This window comes from Panthera leo, chromosome A3 (assembly GCF_018350215.1).
Source record: "Panthera leo isolate Ple1 chromosome A3, P.leo_Ple1_pat1.1, whole genome shotgun sequence".
Taxonomy (NCBI): domain Eukaryota; kingdom Metazoa; phylum Chordata; class Mammalia; order Carnivora; family Felidae; genus Panthera; species Panthera leo.
In genome coordinates this window covers 47282576-47303477 of record NC_056681.1, presented here as the reverse complement: position 1 = coordinate 47303477, position 20902 = coordinate 47282576, and positions in this window count along the sequence as shown.

The following is a 20902-nucleotide window of genomic DNA, read 5'->3' as shown; positions in this document are numbered from 1 at the left end:
TGCCAGGAGGCTACCGGTGTGGGGCAATGCACAGAATTAGCCCTTGCCCCGTGAGAGATGGAAATTGGAGGACAAATACCCCAGCTCCCTCTTCCTGGAGGGAATGGTTCCAAAGCTCTCTTGACATGAGCCTGCACTCCCCTCCCTAGAAATAAAGCCTCAGCTGCCTGGCCAATAACTGTTCACTAACCTGCCCTTCATTGCCCGCCCCCCACTGTTGCTGGCTCTTCCTCACCCCCTACAGGTGTGTCCTAGGATAACCTCTTAAATAAACATCTCCCAAATCCTTGTCTCAAGTCTGCCTGTGAAGAGACCAGACAGACACAAAGAGGCAGAGGGGACCAGATGAGCTTCCCTGCATACCTACCCTTGAGCTGAGATATGAAGGGAAAATGTGAGATAAGAGAGTAAGGAGGATGGAAGAGAAATTTGGGCAGAAGGGATAACATATGCAAAGACTCCAAGCATACACAGCCTCACTCGGCCCTCCAACCTACTCATGTGCCAGTCTCATTTGTTAGGAGGACACAGCTGGGTTTCTTAACAGCAGGTGATGCTATCAACATCCGGGCCTGTGTTGTTCTTTGTCATGGGGGCTGTCGTGTGCACTGCAGGGTATTAGTACCATCCCTCTTCTCTACCCACTGGATGTCAGTAAAATCTTCCAATCATGACAAGCAAACACGTCTCCAGACATCATCAAATGTCCGATTGGGGACAAAATTGCCTCTGGTTGAACTGGGATACAGAGGCTCCAAAATGGTAAGCACCTGTCTGAGGAGGGAGCACTGGTCACTGTGAATGTCCTTCTTCCGCAGTACATTCGCAAACATGTCCACTGTCAAGTAGCCCCAAGGCCAGCATCTGGCCAGTGTGCCTGTCCCTTTGCCTGCTGAGATGGCAGTCAGCAAGACTGGACATAGACTAACTAGAAGGCTTCTCTGTATTGCTTTTCAGAGGCCTGAAGTTTGGAAATTCTTGCCTTTGACCACTAGATGGACCCATTGCAATGCCAGACCCAAGAGAAGAGGCACAGTCAGGGAAGAAGCGGCTCTTCCCAGTTAATCCAGCTGGAGAATTTGTGCCGGAAGCACTTTCTACTTGAATTCCTCCAGAACGCCTCTGTCCCAGGTCCCCAGAGTGCTGCATGCCTCCCAAGTGGATCCATACTTGGAGATCTGTGGAGCAGCAGTGGAGGGCTTGGACGGGCCTCCTATGAGCTGGACAAGGTGCTGGACAAGTCAGAGTTCCAGAACCTCCAGGTTGTTTTGTTTCTCTGTTCCCCCATCTGTAAAATGGGAGAGAGAAAATTCTCACCTCACAGACAGAGGGGGTTACCCTGTGAGAGTCACCTTATCTCGCTAGACTTCAACCTCCTCTTCTGATGGACGGTAACAACAGTGCCCTTCTGATGTCCTCCCAACTCAGAAACCCTTTTGTCTACTGAACACTGAATATGTGTCAGGCCAGGTTCTGAGTACTTCACTCTGAACTTCTTATTTCCTCCCTATAAAAACCTGGTGAGATAGGCATTTTTCTTTTCTTTTTTTTTTTTTTTTCAACGTTTTTTTATTTATTTTTGGGACAGAGAGAGACAGAGCATGAACGGGGGAGGGGCAGAGAGAGAGGGAGACACAGAATCGGAAACAGGCTCCAGGCTCAGAGCCGTCAGCCCAGAGCCTGACGCGGGGCTCGAACTCACGGACCGCGAGATCGTGACCTGGCTGAAGTCGGACGCTTAACCGACTGCGCCACCCAGGCGCCCCTAGATAGGCATTTTTTTTATCCTCATCTCACACAGAAGGAAACCATGGCACAGAGTGGGAGGGTCTGGAGATTGCCTGGGTTCCCTCAGCTAGTAACCCATGCAGGAGGCATTTGACCTTGGCCTACTAGCCCTGTAGTCCACATAGTTGACCACCTCATAACCTCTAGGAAAAAGGGGTCCCTCAGTTGCTCCCATTCATTTTGCAAAGTCTAAAATTTTTTGGCAAGGAGAGTTCAAAGAGGTTTTGACTTGCCTCATGACCTGGGAGCCAGAGCAGGACTGGAATGTATGAGAGCACTGTGATTGTCCAGGGACCTTCCCAGGGTCTCCTGGAAAGGGGTTATTTTCCTTTTATTCTTGTAATGTAGAGGCCAGAAAACATCTGTAAAGGGCCAAAAAGGAAATCGTTTAGGCTAAGCAGGCCATAGGTCTCTGTAGTGACTAGTCATTTGTGATTATAGCAGGAAGGTAGCTACAGAAAAAATGAAGACAAATAGGGGTGGCCATGTGGCCCTGTAGCAATAAAACTTATTGTTTTGTTTTTGCTTGTTTGTTTAGAGAGAGAGAAAATGTGATCAGGGCAGAGGGAAAGAATCTTAATGAGTCTCCACGTTCAGCATGGAGCCCGACATGAGGCTCAATCCCATGACCCTGGGATCATGACCTGAGCCAAAATAAAGAGCTGGACGTTCAACCTACTGAGCCACCCAGGCACCCCACCAATAAAACATTTTTACAAAAATAGGCAATGGACTAGAATTGGCCCACGGATCACAGTTTGCCAACCCCTGACGTAATGTGTTACTTTATCCAGAATTTCACTTGAGGTTTTGGTCTGACCCACCAAGAAATTCCACAGTTCATATTTTCCTGCAAAAGGGCTACATCCCTGGCTGTGTCCAGCCAAAAGCATGGCCCACTAAATGTGGACTGTGGCTTCCACATGGACTTAGCCAAGGACACAAGGTTCTCAGTTTTGCAAAGAAGGTGTTTCTAAGTGGTGTAAGTCAGAACACATTGGGGTTGAGGGGTTGTCTGGAAATTAAGGCCTCTGACCTCTCCCAGTTAATCCAGATGCATGATTCATTTCTGTAGACCATGCCGGACAGAGTGCAGGTGCCTACACGGAGGATAGCACCCCTCTGCCCAACTCCAGAATCCTGAGACTCATGAATACACTTTCCCTTTGGTTCTCCGAAACCCAGCCTACAGGAGCCCTAGATGCACATGCTGGTGTCTGTCATGGAAGCCAGTGCTGGCCATGAACCTGTTCTGCCCCTTGCAGAGGCCAGAAAGTCTGCTCGTGCCCCTTTCTTGCTGCCTCCCCTTTCTTGCTGGCCGCACAGACAGAGCTCCTGTTTGTCACTGCTGGCGGAGGGGCCCTGGCCTTGTCCTCCTCTATACTCTTAGTACATGTATTAATTGTTTCAATTCCAGCTATTTCTTTGGTGTTAGGACCCAGCTGGGAAAAACAGAGCTAAGTTCAGAGTTGTCATTCTTCACTAGTGTTCACCAAACCTGGAAAGAGCACCAAGCTTTGTAAAGTAAAAAATGTTCATGCAATTTGTGTTGTTATATCACATATGCCCCGTGAAAGTAAGATAGGAATAAACTTGTAATGAACATAGCTTCTAAACAATGGATGACAGCCACATAAATCTATTACAAACAAGAGTTTAAGCCGGATAAATTTAAATTACCTACATGAATCTACCATGATAGATGGTGTTGTGGGTGAAACTAAATTGTCTGTGTTGAATTTAAGAATTGAAACATGTATTTGCATGCTTTTCTGTCTCATTTGCTGTTAAGAATGACGGACTATCTTTTGTTATGTCATCTTTGCCATTTTCTCTTTTTTTTAAATTTTTTTTATGTTTATTTATTTTGAGATGCAGACAGCATGAGCAGAGGAGGGACAGAGAGAAGGAGACACAGAACCCAAAGCAGGCTCAAGGCTCTGAACTGTCAACACAGAGCCCAATGCAAGGCTCGAATCCACAAACCGTGAGATCATGACCTGAGCCAAAGTCAGACGCTTAACTGACCGAGCCACTCAGGAGCCCCGTCTTTGTCATTTTTGAGGTTTCTGTTTCTTTTGGGAATTTATTTATTTATTTTAACTACAGTTCCAGGGGCGCCTGGGTGGCGCAGTCGGTTAAGCGTCCGACTTCAGCCAGGTCACGATCTCACGGTCCGTGAGTTCGAGCCCCGCGTCGGGCTCTGGGCTGATAGCTCAGAGCCTGGAGCCTGTTTCCGATTCTGTGTCTCCCTCTCTCTCTGTCCCTCCCCCGTTCATGCTCTGTCTCTCTCTGTCCCAAAAATAAATAAAACGTTGAAAAAAAAAAAGAACTAATTAACTACAGTTCCATTATTTTTATGGATCAATCAATTCTAACAACATGTGAAAGAATGAAGTACTCAAAAGCAAAAAAAAAAAAAAAAAAAACAACCATATAATGACAAGTTTTTCCTCATAGTCTATGTGTTACTTACTACTTAGGATCTGTCACAATTTGACACACCCAAAGACACAGTCTGAGAAAGCTATTATATTAAAAAAAAAAAACACCCCACAAATATGTCTCGACTACTGGCCGGACTTTTGGTATTGATGAGCCATTATGGTTAAGTTTTAGCCATTTCTCTCTCACTGGCTCATTATAAGGCTGTCCCTAACCTAGGCTGGTGCCTGGCCACACTTAATGACAGAGATTTAATGACCAGTGAAGTTCTGCAACTGTGGGGAAATGCCAGCTTACATGTTCTGTGTTATCAGGAAAAGGGAAACGAAAAAATTGTAAATTCTCATTTGAACTTGAGCTTGAACCCCAGACATCAATTTATCCTATAAATATGTGGGAAGGTGCTGTTTCCATGCAACAGGTTCTCTTAATTAAACAATGATTGTTTTTCCTTAGATAATGTTGCCACCGCTAAAAATTAGACTTCGTGTTCAGGGTTTGAGAAATGATGACTAGTTCGCATTAAGATTTTCTTTATTTATTTTTGAGAGAGAGAGAGAGAGAGAGAGAGAGAGAGAGAGCGCAAGTGGGGGAGGGGCAGAGAGAGAGAGAGGGAGACAGAGGATCTGAAGCAGGATCTGCACTGACAACAGAGATCCCGATGTGGGTCTCGAGCCCACGAACTGTGAAATCATGACCTGAGCTGAAGTTGGATGCTTAACCGACTGAGCCACCTGGGCGCCCCTCACATTCTGATTTTCTATCATTCTTTTATGTTAATTTCTCTCTTAAATTTTATTTTGTAACATCTGGGGAGCAATAATTTTCTGAAGAAATGACTGATTTTGCTATGCATGAGGGAGAAATAGCATTCAATATACAGAAATTGGATTTAGGGACTGTTCCAGAAAACATATTTTCTGAAAAGTCAGCTATGCCTGTGTCTCTCTCTTTTCTTCTTAACCTCTGAGTCATAGAAACAAGCGATTAGTGAAACCATACAGAATAATTATTTCTGTAGACCAAAAGCAGTCAAACAGTGGCAAATGTATATGATTCAACCTGATTACAAAAGACTCAGATCACCAGCTTTATCCATGTGATGCATAGACACTTTCACTGAAAAACAAAAACAAAAACAAAACAAAACAAAACAAAACAAAAACCTCACCAAAACCAACTTCCAAATTTCAGCCCCATAGTGGAATTTCTTATTTACCAAACTCCTTGCAAATCTGGTGATACACGGACATGGAGAGCAGCCAAACTGGCAGTTGTTGGAGAGATGTAGTGAAAAGGAGATGGGCATCCCCACCCCAGTGGCCCATGTATGAGGCCATCATTAGTGATTTGTGCTCTTGTTCTTTGAAGGTGCCACACAGGTAAGCTGCCAGCATGATTTTCTCATTTTATAAGCCATTAAGTCTGAGCATCAGCTGGAGGTTTGGTGAGAAAAGGTGAAGGGGCACCTGGGTCAACCGATTAAAAACTGCACCTACCTTACAATTTCCCTCAAGTGTGGACCTCTGAGTAGGTTGGCGGTCTATTATAGAGGATGATGGCACACAGAGCTAGATGTTAAGGAGAAAATGACCTAGCAGGAAAAGAATTAGAAGAATGTCATCCTTGTTTGCTCTGGCTCATTTTTTTAATACACCAGTCACCTTGACATTTCTAAAAGAATTTTTCAAGAGCGTAAGTTCAAAAAGTATGCAACTTGTCCAAATAGAATGTTCAGGATCACCAGGTGGGCCCAATAAATTTTGGCTGTGCTAGTCCTCTCCCAAGGGTGTGAATTAGATCTCACTTCAACAAAAGGCGGCAATACTCTCACTTGTGAGAAAGTATGTTCTATTTGGGGTGGCCAGGAGTCCAGGAGAGCCCCCTTGGCTGAACATCAGCATTATTTGGTACTTGTGATGATTTCCCAATGACCTTACATAAGCACTTCATGCTCGGCTATCCTTGGCTCTTTACCTCTAATATCGAGACAAAGAAAATGGTGGACACGTTCCAGTCATGCAAAAGGACCTCTTCATTTGACAAATAACATAACATGTGAAAAGTAACTGCATTTCTCTTGGACTTTCAGTATTGTGTTTTTGTGCATAGTCTTTGGTGTGTCACCCATTTGCTTGTTGCAAAATTCTACTGGACCAAATTCCATTAAAACACCCACCAATGGGAAAGCACAGTTTAGAATGAAAATCTGTATTCGCAATGCCATGTAATGTAATGTGCAGGCATAACAAACACAATGCTAGATTAAGAAATGGCTCATGGTGGAATGCCTGGGTGGCTCAGTAGGTTAAATGTCTGACTTCGGCTCAGGTCATGATCTCACGGTTCGTGGGTTCAAGCCCCACATTGAGCTTTCTGCTGTCAGTACAGAGCCTGCTTCAGATCCTCTGCCTCCCTTTCTCTCTGCCCCTGCCCCATTTTTTTTCTCTCACTCTCTCTCTCTCTTAAATAAACTTTAGAGAGAGAGAGAGAGAGATGGCTCATGAAGAAGTCAACATTTGAAAAAGAATTTTGAAGGGGAGGTAAGATTTTACCCTAGATGGGGCTTTGGAATCGAACCTCAGGTTTCAAATCTTGGGCTCAGATCCCAGACCCTGTCATTTAATAACTATGTGTCTTTAGGGGAGTATAAGAACTGTGAGGAATCTCATTTCCGGTCAGAAATAGGAATTTCTGTCTTGTAGGGCAGCGATGAGGATTAACGATTTTCTTAACCCAGTAATTCCAGGAGCTGATATGTGGTAAGTTCTTTCAAAGATCTGTTACTGCCTGGAGTACTACTGTTTTGCTGCTGTTATTACCATCTCACCACTTGTGGCAGATTGCATTGTCAGCCCTAAATCTTTGTCCCTTCTATTTCCACACCCTTGCCTACATGAGGTGAGTGGGAAACATTTGCCACTTTGACTTGGCACTTGAACATGCAGCTTGGTTTGACCAAGATCCTGAAAGAAGAAGGGATAGTTTTCCAGTGTGGAGCCTAGGACTAAGGGTCCTTCTGTGTTTCTACTTTCTTTCTTATGTTTCTGCCACTGACATGAGAGGAGTTCCCTCCCCTACTCCCCACTGGGGTTGCTGCTGCCTCTTTAGCCAGAGTGAACACATGTGGGGCGGCCACACTTGTCAACCCACACCTGTGCTGAGAAGCAACACTCCTTCAGCCAAGACAGTCTGGAGCAGAATGTCCAGCAAAGCCCAGCCCAGATCAAAGAACTACCTGATACACACGTGGAGGAGACCTATGTGCGAAACTAAGTGATTTCTCTACTGAGCCACTGACATTAGGGCATTTTGTTCTGCAATGATAGCTAACTGATACACTGTTCTTGTGAATTTTCTGAGCAGAAGTGGATGAACAAAAGCCTGTTGGAAGATAGGTAAGGTGCAAATTGGAAACACTGGGACAATTCTGTGTGTAAGAAAGAACTCATGGAAGAGGATGCTGAAGTCAGTGGAGCCCACAGAGGGCCTTGATGATAAAGCTAAAAAATCCAGAGGTAACCATCGGAGGCTCTCGGGAAGTTATCACATCCCAGAAAGTCTTTCAGGGAGGTGATCCAGCAGAAGCTCTTTCAGATGCACGCCACACGGAGGACAGGGTGGGCTGCCAGGCACCGCTGCTTCCCACACCCTCTCTCCTTGCCACTGGCTGATGCTGCTTTCTTGGTGATCTCCCTTCTTTCACCCTTTTCTTGTTTTTTGTTTTTTGTTTTTTTTTTTACCTGGTTTTACCATTTATAAACACTATAGAGGACACAGAGAGGTGGTGTCCTAGGTCCCCTCTCCTTCTGTGGCAAATCCATCATTCAGAACATTGTCTAGGCCTGGGATTGTGGTCTAGACTAGCATGACAGAGTTGCCTTGAACACACGACCCACAGACTGTCCCTTGGCGTCTGCAACTCCAGCGGCCTTAGAGTTGTCCTCCAAAGACGAGTGTCAGTGCTGTGAGGAAAAGGTCTAGGACACTGGGGCAGGTGTTCAGAAACAATAGAAGAAATCCAAAGGGGTCGTGAGTTGCGGGAGCCTCGACAGACACAAACCTCCCTGCATATAGTAAAACACATGCAGCATAACACTTAACCATCTTGGCCATTTTTATTATTATTATTATTTTTATTTCAGAGAAAGAGCACACATGCAACAGGGAGAGAGGGACAGGGGAAGAGAGAGATAGAAAGACAAAGAGAGAATCTTCGGCTCCACGCTCAACTCAGAGCCTGATGCAGGGCTCAATCCCATGACCCTGGGATCCTGACCTGAGCCAAAATCAAGAATTGAATACTCAACCAACTGAGCCACCCAGGCCCCCTCTCCATCTTGACCATTTTAAAATGTACAGTTCAGTAGTGTTAAGTACATTCTCATTGTTGTGCATCCAATCTCCAGAACTCTTTCCTTTTGCAGAACGGAAATTCTGTGCCCACTAAACAGTAATTTTCATTCCCCTCTCCCCAGCCCCTGGCCATCATCCTTCTACCCTTTTGTTTCTTTGAGTTTGACTCATACAGTATCTATCCTCTGTAACTGGTTTATTTAATTTCACATAATGTTCATCCAGTTGTAGCAGCTGTCAGAATATCATTTCTTTTCAAGGTTGAATAATTCCTTTGTATGTATATGCCACAATTTGTTCATCTGTTCACCTGTTGGTGGACATTTGGGTTGCTTCCATCTTTTGGTTATCATGAGTAATGCTGCTATGAACATCAGTGTCCACATACCTCTTTGAGTCCAGCTTTCAATTATTTTGGGCATATACATAGAAGTAACATTGCAGGATTATGTGGTAATTTGATTTTTAATTTTTTTGTTTATTTATTTATTTTGAGAGAGAGAGATGGAGCAGGGGAGCAGCAGAGAGAGAGAGAAAGAGAGAGAGAGTCCCAAGCAGGCTCTTCACTGTCAGTGCAGAGCCTGACACAGGGTTCGAACTCATGAACCATGAGATCATAACCTAAGTGGAAATCAAGAGTTGGATGCTTAACTGACTGAGCCACCCAGGGGCCCTGATTTTTAATTTTTGAAGAACTGCCATACTTTTTTCCATAGCAGTTACATCAGTTTACATTTCTACCAGAAGCGTACAGGGGTTCCAATTTTTCTGCATCCTCACCAACATTTGCCATGTTCTTTTTTGATAGTATTCATCCTAACGGATATGAGGTGATATTTCATCAAAGTTTTCATTTGTACTCCTCTAATCATTTGTGATGTTGGCCATCTTTTTGTATACTTACTGGCTATGTGTCTATCTCTGGGAAATGTCTATTTAAGTCCTTTGTCTGGTTTTTAGTTGGGTTGTTTGTTTTTTGGTTGTCTAATTGTCAGAGTTCTCTACATGTTCTGGCTGTTAATCTCTTATCAGATACATGACTTTTAAATACTTCCTCCCATTCTGTACATTGCCTTTCCACTCTGCTGATTGTGTCCTTTCATGCAGCTTGGTCTCTTTTGATACTCAGAATACTTCTGCCACCAAAGGAAAAAGACTGTGTTGTCCTACTGGAGAATGAGAGACACATGGCTATTGTCCCAGGTGACATTAAGCCAGACATGTGAGTGAGACCATCCTAGACAAGACAACTCCAGCTGAGCTTGTCCAGGCTGGAAAAACTGTCCAGGAACTGAGAGAACCTGACAAATAAGTAATGTTTGTTGCTTTAAGCCTCTACATTTGACTTGGTTTCTTATACAGCAGAAGCTATCTAATACAGCACCCAGGCTACTTATTTGTGTCTTTAACCCTGATTGTAGTGTCCCTGAGCTGGAAATCACATTGACTGACAGCCTCTGAAACTCCCTCAGAACTTAGCAAACTGCCTTGCTTTTTCAAGGTGTTAGGGACATGTTCATTGATTGACAATTTTGTCTAGAGGTTCCACTGAACTACCAGGATCAGTTAGTAATTTAATTCTTTTAGAAGCCAATCTATATCCCGAAGCACTAGCTAAAAACACACCTGTCCCATGAAATTATTTGGCGGCGGGGGGGGGGGGGGCGGGCAGCGAACAGATCATAAGATTTGACACCAGCTGTGGGGCCAAATAGAACCTCCCCCTCAGACTCACATCTTCCTCCCTCTGATCTGTCCCTCAGTCCCTGCAGAGAATTTGGGCCTAAGAGGAATGGATAGTTCAAATGAACGAGGTGACAATGGTTAGAAATAGCACCACACAAGCTACAGGTAAGAATATTTTAGCTCTTGAATAAGGAAGTAAAATTTCTCTCTCTTTTCTTTTTGTTCCTTTTTGATAGCCAAACTAAATTATACAGAAGAGCTTCATCTCAAGACTGAAAATAAGCAATTGAACTATATGATCAGCAAATTCTTATAAACATAAAATCCTAAATGTAGTTCTGACATCCTAAAATGCTATTCACCCCATTGATAACAAAAGGCAAGAATTTCTATGGGATAGCATAAAACGCAAGGACATTTTGAACATTCAAATCAGTGCCTAGAAGAGGGTATGGTTTCTCTACTGGCTGTGCTCTCAGGGTCCCCACAATGTATTTAATTACCACAAGTACCAACTGCTGTGATCTTGGCATAATGCAACTGAAGGTCATTTCTCACTCACATGAAGTCCAAACCAAGTCATCCTGACAGGTGATGGAGGAAAGACAGAATTGGGTACAGAAAGTGCTCTGCTCCACACCGTGACTCAGTCATCTTCAGCATGTAATTTCCAAGGCCACCCTAAGTATGGACATCCAACCAACAGAGGAAGGGAAAAAGGATTACACATGAGGCAGTTTTACACAGCAGGCCTGGAAAATGGTATCCATCCATTCTGCTGACATTTCATTTGTGGAACCCAGTCATGTGATCACATCTAACTACAAGAGAACCTGGGAAATGTAGTTTCACATAGATTGCCACCAATGAATGCTCTCTTCTCCATAATAGCATATTAACAGCATCACATGGGAAGATCGTGTCATATCCAGACTAGGGAATCAAAGACATCTAGTCAATATGGAGTTTTGGGGGGCACCTGGATGGCTCAGTCGGGTAGGTGACTGACTTAGATTCAGGTCATGATCTCATGGTTTCTGAGTTCAAGCCCCACATCTGGGTCTGTGCTGACAGCTCAGAGCCTGGAGCCTGCTGGGCGTCTTCCTCTCTCTGCCCCTTCTCTGCTCTCCCCCTCTCTCAAAAATAAATAAACATTAAAGAAATGGAGTTTTGGTAAAGAATTTGATTGCATGCTAGAATCCCTTCCTGTATAAAAACCAACACACAAACATATTAAAAAAAATTAGTTTATGATGTATTCCTGAAAGAAGGTTAAGAGATAACAGCCACAAAAGAAAAATAAACCACCATTTCTCCCCACTGGGGGATTATGTTTCAATTGAATAGATTTGGCATCTGCACTAATAAATTGGAAATAATGCAGCGTCTATTTTCTTGTACATGCACATTTATACATTTTTCTAATATTTGTTGCCAAGATATGAGAGTAGAAAATTGTTTGATACAGACAATTGAAAACTAGACCAGAGGCTTGGACTAATTTGTACAACATGGTAACCAACAAAAAGACATAATAAAATAGAAAAAACATTGTCTATAGTTATTAGAAAAGTTTGCAAGGAGAAAGACAAGTTGAATTTCCAAGAACATCTAAGATATGGCTCTTTTGGAGTGGAAATCAGGGGCCAGGGGTCAAGAGGCATTAGGGTTGATGAGGAGGATGAGGGCACCGGGTATGTGTGAGCCTGGCAGCAGAAAAAATCCTGTTGAGAGTCTTTAAAAAATTTGTAACAGGCATATATGGAATTTAAGATACAAAACAGACGAACATAAGGGAAAGGAAGCAAAAACAAAGTAATAACAGGGAGTGAGACAAAACATAAGAGACTCTTAAATATAGAGAACAAATTGAGGGCTGAAGGTTGCTTGGAGAGGTTGTGGGGGGGTGGGCTAAATGGGCAAGGGGCATTAAGGAGGGCACTTAGGATGAGCACTAGGTGTTATATATCGGGGATGAATCACTGGATTCTACTCCTGAAATCATCATTGCTCTATATGCTAACTAACTTGGATGTAAATTTAAAAAAATAAATAATACTACATGATGAAAAAAAAAATGTGTAACAGGCAGAACAAGATTCAAATACAAAGGACCTACAATGTATGGCGCTAAATTAGCCATCACGAACCAGCAGCGGGCAAACCCAACCTGGTTCTGCTTTGTGTGATACACAAGTGTCTGCAGAGTGGGAGGAATGAACATTTTGTGGGGCCAGACAGTGGGGAGACCCTTGAAGAAGTGCTGTTTGGACTGGGCCTGCAGACTGAGTAGGTGTTACTGAGGAAATCAGCTTCCATTTGGTTCTTACATAATAAGGGACTACAGCAGGATATTGCAGATCATAGTGGCAAGATATAAGTTTTTGTTGTGTTTTGTTTGTTTTTATTTATTTTTAAATTTTTTAATATTTTAAATTTATTGTTGAAAGAGAGAGCACAAGCCAGGGAGGGGCAGAAAGAGAGGGAGACACAGGATCTGAAGCAGGCTCCAGGCTCTGAGCTGTCAGCACAGAGCCCAACATGGGGCTTAAACTCACAAATCAGGAGATCATGATCTGAGATGAAGTTGGATGCTTAACCCACTGAGCCACCCAGGAACCCCTGTTTTGTTTTGTTCGTAATTAGTGTACATAGTAAAAGGTGGAAGGAGCAGAGACGGACCCCTCAAACACAAATGGTCACTAAGGAAATTAGGAAGTACACCTTAAATTGTCAAAAGCAGCAGTCACTGCTGAGATGGGGTCTCAAAAGCCCTCAGACCCTCCTGTTCCCCCCCCCCCACCCCCAAAATGATGCTTTCCTTGAAGAGACTCAGAGCCAGAGTTCAGCCAACTTCCCTGAAAAGTCCATGAAAATCTTTCCTTCTGGAAGGAGTCCTTCCCAGGTGTGAAGCTCTGAATAGTCTCCAACCAGCTCTGGCTTTGAAATCGGGAAGCTGAGAGGGCATCTGCATCTCTATGCCACGCAGAGCAGCATGGAGCCTGGACACTTCCTGAGGGGGTGAATACACATCCCTGGCCACGTGGGTCTCCCTTCAAAATGACTGTTTGCCCACCTGAGCCCAGCCTGGCCCACCCAAACGCCAGTACTTTGCAGGAGGAATTGCAGACAGCTGCGCTCAAAGTGAGGCCAGGAAGTGCCTCTCGGTCCCTGCAGGGGGTTTTGCATCACAAGGGGAGCATTATTTCCTTGACTGGGAAGGCCCTGTTTGTCTGAGGCCCCAGGGAACTGATGAGGTGATAATGTAGGGACTCTCCGAATCTCTGGGCTCCACTGCTGATCTGCCTGCCCCACCTAAAGCATGGCAGGTAAAGGCCAACCCCACTGGGTCTGGCCACAGGGCCAGGAGCTGTTGGTGGCCAGAAGCTCACGGATGTGTCATGCTGGAGCCTCGTAAATAGTACAAATTAGAGATCTGCCCTGGGCACCAAAGCCAGAGTCGGTTCATAAGCCAGTGACTGTTTCCGTGGGAAACAATGTCCCTCTTTTCCAAGGAGCCCCAAGAGCTACATGTGGGAGCGCGGCAGGAATGTGTACTGTGTGTGTCTCTCACTGCTGGTACTTTGCACAGGGCTCAATTCCTCTGTAGTCAGAGATGACAGGAAAGAAGATTTGGACTTTCAACATCAATCTAGAAATGGCCAATGACAGAGAATAAAGGAGGACACTCGCCCAGATTTTGTAAAGCGAAACAAATTCACAAACACCAGAGATGGATTGCATCTTATGATTTAACATGAGAAAGAGACCATAACCAGACAGGAGGTGAGGATGCTGCCCAAGGCAAATGGGGTGTCTCACAGGGAGTGCCACATCATGTGCAGAGAGGAGGCAGTCAGGACCTGGGCAGACAGCTGCACAGAGGGCTGAGAACACAGCACTCTCCTTGCTTCCCACCCCCCAACCCACCCCACCCCCCCCCCAACCCGCACTAGCTGGTCAGGGGAGAAGCACACAATGTGAGCCCATGTGGGATCAGGGGGACCCTAGATCTCAATCTGGGAGCTGCCATGTGCAAGCCGACATTGGTCACACTGTAAAATGGATTCTGTTTCCAGATGTGCAGACATCTGTGTCACGCACATTCTTCTCAGTTGGCACCTCGGACATTCCCAGAGCTGCAATTCAGGGACAGCATTCATTTTGCTTTTAACACTGGCTTGTACATTCCAGGAGCTCCATAATCATTTAGAAACCCAAGAAATAAATGCTAAAATTCCGCTTCCCCAATAAAAGGAAAGAGTACAAAAATTAGCACACTCTGGGAGCAACCTCTTGTTGGTTCTTTGAATACATCTCGTGGGATGAGAGTCTCTTGCACTCCTTCATCCGAGGCAGTCCTGATGCTCTAAGTGGTCAAGTGGGCTGATTCTGACTCCATCAGTTAGGACTAGTCCTCAGGACCAGGTGCCTACCACAAGCTGTATTTGTAGCAGACACTCAACAAACTCCAGTCAATGGATGTTCGCATTTAGATTTATCTTGGTTTTAGGGGAATTCACTTCCCTAATCGCTGAGAAACAGCCAGTGGAGTGTCACGTGGGGCAGACTGCTAGCTAGCGTTGCTGAGTCTGATGACTTCTAGCCAGAGGATCCTGAAGCAGACCTGTGTCTTCAATAATTCTTTGCCTTCAAGAATTTCAGTTCAAAGAAACCATTTACCACATCTTTCTGGCAAGTTACAAAATACATCAGGTAAAATTGTCTTTCTGACAAATTTAGTAAAAATCTGAGGTCAATGAAGTCAAGAGACCAGAGTCTTAATTATTCTGGGGTGTTAGACTGAAAAGGGGGTATGTGTGTGTGTCTGTGGGGCCTATTCAAGCCTTCAGAGAAATAGGACTGAAAAGAAAAGCAAGGATAGAATTATTTTCTCCTCCAGGCTTTTGAAGCTCCCTTTTCAGATGAGGCCCAGGCAGAGCTTCCCAAATATACTCAATGATTGTAAGCAGCCACCTCTCCCAATACTTGGCTTCTTGTCCATTCTGGTCCAGAGCAGACTCAAGAGAACATATCTGGTAATAAGAACCACGAAGTTGATCTTCCGGGTTCTGAGACCCTGATCTCGTAGAAGGAGTCAAGAAGCCATCATGAAGATGCAGATGCCTTCTGGGTTCACACCAGTAAGGCTGTCTGACCAAGGAGGAAGGGGTGTCTCGGCAGGGCAGTGGTATAAATGTAGAGGTGAACAAGGAAACAGATATGCCCACCATCTTATTTAAAGAGCTAGAATGTAAACTTATGAGCTGGCATCCTAAACATCACTAAATCTATGAGGCCGAGACTTCTATAAAATCCTCTCAAACCATCTGGCACTGATCTTTTCACATGTTTGTGTCACTGCTGACATGTCACTTTGCAACTGGTAAATGCTCTGACCTTTCACTGTTTATCAGCTACGTCAACATTTCAGACTCAGCCATTCAGATCTCCACAACTAGGTTGTAAAAATACAAGCCATGTTCGTTAAGAGTTTTGAGTGGCTTTGCAAAAGTATCCATGTGACCTCAAAGACTTCTGGGTGGCCTGTTTTGTAAAGCACTTTCTGAATATCCATCGCATACTGGAATAGTCACAGAAACAGAAGTATCCCAAATGGATATTCTGGTCAGACTTGGTCTAATCAGATTTAAATATGGTAAGTGATGTGAGGGTGTGCTTTGAAGGAAACCTGACAGAACTGCTTGTTTAAAGAAATAGTTTAATATTTGCAAACTTATGCCAATGCACTTCTCCAAATGTAATGTTTCTTAGTACATTTTGTTGTATTCTGTGATTTTTGTGGAAAATGTGTTCATTCCCTTTGGAGGCTAACAAGTAAGAGCTGATGTAGCCACACTTCCTAACAGATCCCACCCTTTGCTAATTGTGTATAATTAGCAGCTCCTTTGCGACCTTCTTCAGAACCTTTATCTGCTCCCCAGGAGTTAATGATTTTTCACAGGAACCCCCAGAAAGGAGGCAGGGAGAAACATTATTGGGAATGAAGGCCTTTTGAAAGGTCAAAACTCTGGATAGTTGTATTTTTAGCAACCATGGAGAAAAAGAAAATGTTATCACGAGTTCTACATTTTTGTAATTTACATTTATTTATTTATTTTTGAGAGACAGAGAGAGACAGGGCACAAGCGGGGGATGGGCAGAGAGAGAAGGAGACACAGAACCCAAATCAGGCTCCAGGCTCTGAGCTGTCAGCACAGAGCCCGATACGGGGCTCGAACTCACAAACCGCAAGATCATGACCTGAGCCGAAGTCAGATGCTCAACAGACTGAGCCACCCAGGCGCCCCATGTTCTGCAACATTTTAAAATAAATTTGAACTTTACTAATCTGCTTTAACAAGATGTCTATGTTAACTTGAAAAACAGTGCTTACAATACTTCATCAGTCTTAAAACATGCTTTTTCTTTTGTACAGTAGTGCCTATGATATTGGCATGTCCTTGACAATTGACAACATCTTAGCCATTTTGCTAATACTTTAATGTCAGTGTTTATTTTCTAGCAGTGCATAAATACTGGTAAGCATCACAATCCACACTATCCTAAATTCAGTGGAATGCACCTTGGGTAGGCAGCACATTGTTTCCTTAGCCCAAAAGCCATGCTCCATGTTCCTGAGAATAATTCTGCTTCTCCCCAGGGATCCTCTGCCCCCACCCCATAGGCTGGGAAATTACTACCTTGACGGATGCTATCATTTGTATTTCTTTGGTATAAAATGCAACAAAGTGAACAGTCCGGCTTTCACGCCAAGATGTGTCATTTGGCCAGTAGTCCTCATTCACTGTTGGCGTGGAAGGTTCTGCAGTCTGTTGTGTGTTGCATTAGTTGTGTTAGTACCAAGCATCTGAGCCTTCTCTTAATCACGCAGCCCAGCATTGCCCAGAGTCATCTTCCAGAGCTTGTTTCAATTCCAACTGATGAATCAGTGGCCAGACTGTTCTTATACAACCAGCTATGTACCTAACACTTTGTCTGAAAAAGCATGAAAACAGTCAGGAAATTGTTTTCAAGGATTTACAGTTCATTCACTCCACAGTTGAAGCATTTTGAAAAGGGGATTTTCTACTTGAGATCCCAACTAGAAGTTTCTAGGAATTTCAGAGCAAGTGTGGGAGGAGGGGAGGCAAAGGGAGAACATTTAAATGGAGACAAGCATGAAAGAGCTTGGGCCAGGCTTTGAGGGATAGAATCCAAGGCAACATTAAAAAAAAATTCTGGCCTCAATCCACTAATCAGATGTGACTCACTATTTAAAAAACACTAGTTTAGGGGCGCCTGGGTGGCTCAGTCGTTAAGCGTCCGACTTTGGCTCAGGTCACGATCTCGCGGTATGTGAGCTCGAGCCCCGCGTCGGGTTCTGTGCTGACTGCTCAGAGCCTGGAGCCTGTTTCAGATTCTGTGTCTCCCTCTCTCTCTGACCCTCCCCCGTTCATGCTCTGTCTCTCTCTGTCTCAGAAATGAATAAATGTTAAAAAATAAAAATAAAAAACACTAGTTTATTGAACATCAACCATCCTCTGTCCTTTACATTTACTATGTTGCATTCATGACCCCATAGCCACATTTTTGCAGCTGTGACATCTCTCCCATTGAAGAGCTAATGAATGACCCAGGGTCTGGCTGACTCCAGAGTACAGGATTGTGATTATCTTACACAGCCCCCATGCAGGACAAGCAGGAGCTCAATAAGTAACAAGGAGCAAGGGTTTCAGGAGGGGCTGAGGGAAACAAAGGCCCAAGGTTGGGAATGTGTACCTGCTTGGATTGTTTTTCCCGGGGAATTACTATAGAGGGCTGTGGGTGATATACCCAGGACCTTATCCCATAGACACAGAGAAAGGCATTGAATTGCAGACTGTACTGGTAAATGTGTGTTTGGGAACAATGCATCCAATACCACTGTGAAAAATGGACTGTTACAGGAGAAGGCGGTCAGACTGGGTGGGTAGTGGCAGTGCCAATGCATAGTAGGAAATACCTTAATGAAGAAATGATCATTGACAGTTCTTGTTGCCAGTCACATGGCTTCAAATCATATAGACTTGGACTGGAATCCACAGCTGGAATTGAGCTGCTGTGTTACATTAAGCAAATGAATTAATCTCCCTCGGCTTCCATTTCCTCATCAATAAAGTGGAGACAATATCATGGTCTTGTTATCTTCACTGAAATCTTAAATCAGATAATGAAAATAAAGTGCAGTGGTAGACGTAATCATCTGTCACTATCGTCATTGTTGTAGTACTTGCTCTAATTAATCCTTGGCGGGGGGGGGGGGGATTTCCAAAATACTAGCATGAAAGTTCTGGAAGATGTAGCCCAGTACCCCTTAGAGTACATTCTCTTATCACAATAAATCTCTTCCAGCCTTTGCTATCATGACTTCAGACATGGCTCTAAGCCATTGAGTGCTGAGAAAACTCAGCCAAGAATGATTGAGTCTAAATATCTCTCAAGCACTCTTTCCTTGTGTGAGTTGGTTTTTACTCATTTTTTATTGTCTTCAGCTGTCCAGCTCCAGGTATGAAATGTGACTCTTCAGAATGAGGTAGGGGGAGGAAAAAAGATTTTTGTCAGTAGAGCTCAAGTTCCTTCATTTCTCATCCCAGTAGATGGGCATGAACTCCAGTACTGATGCCCAATCTTATAGGTAGTCACGTGGAGAGACTGAGTGGAGGGGAGAACAGAACTGCAAACTCCCACTACACACTTCACTGATACCACATGGACCCAGCGTGTTGATGCTTAAAATAAGGTCCCAGAACAACATAAGAAGATGTGATATGCTAATGCGTGTCAGGGCTAATGCTTTCATGCTAGGGGATGATTTTATGATCCTGATTGTTATCCACTTCAAAAAAAAAAGAAAGAAAGAAAGAAAAGAAAGAATTTAAAATTACTTTGTCACCAATGTATATAGGTTTGCTTCCATAGGAAATAGGCTGGTTCGCTTTCATGAGATCTTGTCCACTGGGGACAGGAATCTATTTGGCTATGAGTCCGAGTTGTGAGTTAGAGGAGAGCTGAACTTGCAAAATTTGTCAAGGACCCCTCCCCACCCCACCTCACAAGTATAGGGTGCTCTTCCCAGTGGGCCTTCTGGGTTTCCTCTCATCTAGTAAGTGGATCTTAATACTGGCTGCATGTTAAAATCACAGTGTGGGCTTCTTCAATACGTTTGTGTCCAGGCTCCACTTCCCCCGCCCCAAATCAACTATCAATTGCTGAGAGGAGGCCAGGCATTGTAATCATAATCCCAATGGCAGGAGTTAGCAGGGCAGGGATGAAAGGCACCCTTGTTGGACCCCACCCAAATGGTTCTCTCTCCCAGCAGACTCTGGACTCCAGGGCAGAGGAGGGAAGTCCAGGCAGGGGAGGCAGAGCCAATTGTTTTAGCTGTGGGGACCTGACATTCTGCCTTTTGATTCCTAGGAGAATGGAAAGTTCCCTCCTTCTTCCTCCTTTCTCCTAGGTTCTTGGAGAAAGGAGCAGGAGCTAGAAAGAGAGATCAGAGGAGGGTATGTGAGTTTTGCCTTCTGCATTTTCCAAAGGTTAATTTATTTCCTTTCTGTGGCCTTTTGCTGAAGGACAATAAAACAGTATTCATGTTTGCATGCATGTTCCTATTTTCTACATGCTTTCCTTCCCTAATTTCATGCCTTTAGATGTAAACAATACTTCTTCCAAAAAGAATATCCATATGTAAAGTTAGAGCCATCAACATGGCAAAAAAAGAAATAAATATTCTTACTTATGGTGGGATCTTGACATAATAAACACTTCATTCACTCAATAGCACCCCACGACAATGAGGTCAACAGCTCTTGAGTTTTGTCAGAGGTGAGACATTGTCTAACTCTAGTGCTTCTCCACTGTCTCTATGGTATCCCAGTTGTTGAGGGGTGTGTGTGTGTGTGTGTGTATCTGTGTGTGTGTCTGTGTGTGTGTGTCTGTGTCTGTGACTATGTCTGAGAAATTCCTTGGAGAAGTTTGACATTCACTCAGCTCACACCAACTGGTACTTGTTGGCCTGCTGAGAATGAGCTCATGGGATCTGCCTCTTTCTGGGAATCCACTTGGAAAACCCATTGAATGCCAAAGGATGCCCAGCTGAGGGTGGGCTGAGAGCTAAGAGATGCTCAGGAATAAGCTTATGTGCCTTCTGGGTCCCGATGTAGAACTGTTCTTCCTGAGGCTTAGACAGAACTTGGTATAAGATTATGGCCCCCCACTTATTCACCATGTCACCTTGGTGATCTCACTTTACAGATAAGGAAACTAAGACTCTGAAGTAAGTGTCAACTTGTCAATAAATCTAGTTATTAGGTGATTTTATTTTTAAGAGACTCTATACACCAATGTTCACAGCAGCATGTTCACAACAGCCAAAAGGTGAAAACAACCCAAGTGTCCATCATAGGTGAATGGCTAAGCAAAATGTGATTTACACATGCAAAGGAATATTACTCAGCTTTAAAAGGGAAAGAAATTCTGATACACGCTACAACATGGATGGACACTGAAGACATTATGGAGATTGAAATAATCCAGTCATAAAACAACAAATATTGTATAATTCCACTTATAAAATCTTCTAGAA